We start from the raw sequence: 5,369 nt of genomic DNA on the forward strand, positions 1-5,369 counted from the left end.
AAAAAGAAAAAGAAAAAAGAAAAAGAAAAAAGAAAAAAGAAAAAAGAAAAAGATGAAGAAAAATAAGGAAACAGCTTCACCATTAAGAGTGGTGTTGGTAGCTATGTACACCCCACGAGGTGTACCAGACTATGACTTCAGCATGTCTTCTTCCACATTCCTGGTGTTGGAGAAGAAGAGGCTATGAGGTGAATTGAAATGAAGGTTCAGAGGCTTAACTCATTACCTATCAGTGTATTCTGTGAAACTTCTKTAAATAGACCAAGAGATTTTTTCTTAAATCATTTCTGGCCTTTTCTCCTAACCTATCTGAAGAAAATATTGCATGTAATGTGACTTTAAAAGTTGAAAGAATGTGAGGGAGGAGGGGATGAAATTAAAGGCACTTCATTGCAAATATGGTGTTAAAGCTGGGAAAGAAGAATAAAGAAATGCAATATGAAAAAACAGGAATTGTTTTTATCATATGAAATAAAAAAGAGGAATAGCAAGAAGACATTTGATTCTACAACATATGGCTTTTTTATAGCACTGAGTAAATCATTCAAAGTACTCTTTCCCTATCTAACACCTTAAATTACTCTACCATGCATCCAGAATATTTCCTCTTTTTTTCCTGAAATTTCCTGAAAACTTTGTCTGACTGATAAAGAATTAATTTGGCCAGTTTTGCTGATATCTAGTAGTCCTGGAGAAGAGGTAGCAGCAGCTCCAATGCAAATGACAGATGTTTAAAAGTCATGGGTAGAAGACCACTCTCTGATATGCAGACCTCACCACACACATGATGTGGACTCCACATCCACATATTCAGTAGCTGCAGCATTTCCAGAATACACTGGCCATCTGTGCAGATCCACATCCATATTCTTGTCCAAAATTGCTAGGAAAATAGCAATATAGAAACTTTACATAAACTACCCAACTAAATAAGACAGCTGTTTTATAAAGATATATGGTGAAAAGCAGAGAGGAGACAGCTGAACTGTAAATCTATGATAAAACAGAAAAAAGAAAATGAAAAGGAACAACTTCTTAATAAGAGAAGATGAAATTCAGTAGAGTTAAAAGCTCACAGCTAGTTAAAGGCAATTTAAAATCCAAACACAATCAAACTATATTCAGGGCTCAATCCTATAGTCATAATGATAAGAGTTTTATTTTGATATAAAGAGGTATGAAAGAAAAACCACAAAGAAAGCTAATTCATCAATTTATTTAATGTGGAAAACAAATTTTAAAGAAAATTAAGAAATGCAACAAGACATATGGAAGCCTCAAACTTTCTTACACAGAAAAAAAGTCATTTGTAGTTTCTTCGTCTCCTTTAACTTCAGGTGTGGGGTAATGAATAGCATGTCTAACTTGAAAAATCGTGGCATACCCCTTTTATGATTCATTTGCCTTGACAGAGTGCGAGCTCCTTCACTGAACAGCCAAGACTAGATGGGGTGAGAGGAAAGGGGCCAAAGTCAACAGGATAAGGAGTCAACAGCTCAAGTGTACAAAACAGACTTATCTGTTAACAAAACRTTTTTTAAAATGACTTAAATAGTCCAGTGTGTATCAGAGACCAGTTCTCAAGTAATTTTAACCTAAACACTGATAGGTTATGTGGATTTTCACATGGAAAATTAACAATTTAATAATTATAAAAAAAAGACTGAATAGTCCAGTGTGTATTCTTGTCTAGTTCCTAAGCAACTTAATTTACACGATGACAAGTTGTGCAGATTTTACCATTGCTTATTTACCACTTCAARTCAAAATGTATCTACCAGAGCAGCCTCTGTATCACATTACATGCATAATATGCTTCTATAACACTTAAAAAATGATCTCATATGTGTACCATAAACCTTAGCTCTGTTTGCCAAAACTGAAGATAAAGAGAAGCAATGCAGAAACTAATCCTTTAGATTAAGATTAAATGAAATCTGTAGACTGAGGATGGCAAAACCAAATCTGCCCACCTTTGCGTTGCAATTTGCACCTGAATGACCTCATAATAACAACAGTTTAAATTTCTATGGGCTTCTCAATTAAGAACATCAAAGATTACTTGAAAGAAGTTTGTGCAAATATAATGTCATTAATGTAGAATACTTGAAAAGGTAAGTCTAAAACCAAGTTACTTAGAGATGACCTCAGTTTTGTATTTCCCTTTTTCTACAAATAAAAAGCTTATATCAAGCTGAAACTACTGGCTAGTTATCTAAAAATATTAGTAGCAATTTGTGAAAAATTTTATCCTAAAAGACTTATTCACATTACCAAAGCAAGCCAGAAAGCCTGAATTATTTTGCAGAATGAACATAATCAGTAAGTAGTTTTTTATAACTAAGAATAAAGCCAGAATCCATAATGATGGTGAAATGATTACATCAGCTCATTGGTCAGAATGGAAAGAACTGGATCTTCTCCGAAATAAAGCAGCTACTACTTAAAGGGGAAAAAAAAAAAAAAAAAAAAACAGAAATCTCATACTGTTACCCATTAATTACCTCCATTCTCCTCCACCTCCTCCCAAAAGAAGAAAATGGAAAAAAGAAAAGTCGATAGTTAATCTTTGACATAATACAGAGACCCATCTCTGTTGAACATACATATTTGCAGCAACTTTTACACAGTGAACAATAGCAGTAACACTTTGATTCATGATAATAATATGAACAAAAGCTGACATTCAAACATTCATCTATTCTGATTTCAGTAATCTTGGAAATACCACAGTCTGTTTGACTGATTAACTACTGCCTTCCCATTTTCCTCTGGATATGGGCATTTACTTACCCTACCATTCCATGGGATATCAGTTACGTTGTTAATAGATGGTTTTCACGAGGAAGATTTGGTCATTTTCACCAAGATTCCAGTTTCTTCAGTCAAATGACATTGATATATTTTAAGGTGCAGAATAYATTTTATTCAAGACTACATGATATGCCTGTGGGTGGAATACACACACACAAAAAGAGCTCCTCCAGAAAGTACTCTGAGTTATTCTGAAAGACTTTGAAATTAGAATAATTACACAGTTAAAAAAGGTTAAGCATAATTTAATAAAAATAAAAAGTCTTTATAATTTATATCCTCACATTGTAGGTTATTATTCCTCAGCTACAAATAAATTAGTAAGAAAATTAACAAGTCCAAGTTGAACTGCTAAACTAGCTGCATTGTGAAAAAAAGTGAACATCACAGATAGCAGAAAGTAAATGTTAGACTTCAGTATATTTCCAGAACTCTCCCTAAGTTGGAACAAAAATGGCATTCTCCTGATTTAAAAGAAGATTGGCTCTCCCTTGCTGCTGTTGTGTAAAATCACCCGAAAAGTAATTTAACTGTTTCCCTATCCYGGGAAATTTTGGAAGATGAGGTTACAGGCAGATGTTCGTTCTATAAACAGCTGTGCTGGCTGAAGACATTACCAATCTTCAGCTTCTTTCTACTCATTCCTCTGTGAGAAGTTCTCTGTCCAACACTTTGTTGATGGAGAGATGTGTGTGAACATTTTTGCTTCAACCCAAATCTAGCAAGTTACATACACAATTCAGTAATGAGGCTTGAGTTAACCCATCTGATTCTACTTACTGAATATATATCTCTTTCAAAGATGCTGACTGCTCCCAGGAAGAGGACTTTAAACAAAACAAGAACAGTGACAGTAGCTGTTACATTTTGCTGTTCCTCCCCTGGACATTCCTCCTTTGGACACTAGAATGCTTTCTACCTTTTTTTTTTTTTTTTTTTTTTTTYTTTTYTTTTTTAATTTCAAGGATGAATATTGTAAGACCTAAGTCCAGTCTATACTCAGCTCATTCCAGTCATCTCTCTCTMTATATATATATACATGAAATTCAGTAGCTATAGTGATATATTTAAATAATGTTTGTAACTTCTAACCTTTGTTAAATTCAAAGCAACTATCTCAGTGTCTCCTAATTCCTTATTTGGGTACAGCAAGAAAAAAAATCTGTGCAAAAATCAATAATATAATGTTACTGACTCATTCTATCTTATGCCATTTCATGTCATTCCAAAGTGACATTGAAATACCACTAATGGAACAGTGAAACTATCTTGCAATTATACTAAGAGTAACAGCTACTGGTTGCAACAATTTGTGAGAGAATTTGGAAGGTTCTTTTACAGTTATTAAGCACTGCCACATCCTTTCCAAGTAGTGATGATGGTATTAATTTAGTTCTATTCACCTCACAATAATAATTTCCAGATAAACCATTTTCAAAGCCAGCAGTTCAGGCTCAACATTTCTGGAAGTTACACCGAAGGGCAGGACTGGCTGGCTGGGCTGGTCTTGAATCAGTTGCATAAAGAACTAGCTTTATAAATAGCTCTTTCAAAAATCGTGTGCCCACACACTAAACTAATTATYGTCAGGGAATGTGCCTAGGTAGAATACATTCCAGCTGTCATCTTAACTCCATTTTGGAAAAATATTCTCTCCTTCTGGACTAATTTAGCCCTCTGGAAGTATCTGTGCCGAAACACACATACGTAACTCTTACCTGAAAGGTCAATGGAAAGAAAGGAAACAGGTAGAGTTCAGTGCTCTGCTCAGGGAGGACCAGGATTCCAGACAACTACATTCTACTCCTGACTTTGCAGCTGCTGTGTGGCTGTGGTAAGCCACTTCTCCTATCTACTGGATGGAGTTTTCGTACCTGCAAAATTCATTAGTAATACTGACATCTTTTGCAAAGCAGTTGAGTTTTCTTTTGTGAAAATAACTATTGGCAAAAAGAATATTACTATTAATAGTAGCAAGGAAATACTCTGTAGTCATTGGTGACTTGTTATAGGATTGATTAGCCTATCTAAGGACAGTTTTCTACCAAGAACTGACATCCATTGTGCACTAAAACTTTCTGAGTTTTTTTATGCTTTCTGTTCTGTTTAACATGAGAAAAAAGAATTTCTAAACTAGGTCATTCAGTGATAACTTATTCTGCTGCTTAAAAAAAAAAACCTATCAAGCTACAACTGTAACATAACATCTTAAGAGGCAATTTTTAGTTCTACCTTTTCAGGATTTCCTGAGATCCCATTGTCTATAATCTGCTTACATTTCTCTAGTAAGGTACAATTTTGTGATGGATTACGTGTTAGAGATGAGTATAAAGTAGGAACATATTACTATTATTGAGGCTAATGAGTATTATATGAATATGCATCAAAGAATTTCAGAATAAGCAAATTGGATGTCTTAATACAGTTGACTAAATGGGGAAACTACTGCATTTTACTGGAGGGATTCAGACCTGATAATCTATGTGCTGTAGTCCTTAAATACATAAATGAATTTATTACCTTAGAGAATTAATGTTTCTTCCTGCTCCAAAAGC

This window comes from Rhea americana, unplaced genomic scaffold (genome assembly GCF_003343005.1).
Source record: "Rhea americana isolate MKP2758 unplaced genomic scaffold, rheAme1 scaffold_5, whole genome shotgun sequence".
Taxonomy (NCBI): Eukaryota; Metazoa; Chordata; class Aves; order Rheiformes; family Rheidae; genus Rhea; species Rhea americana.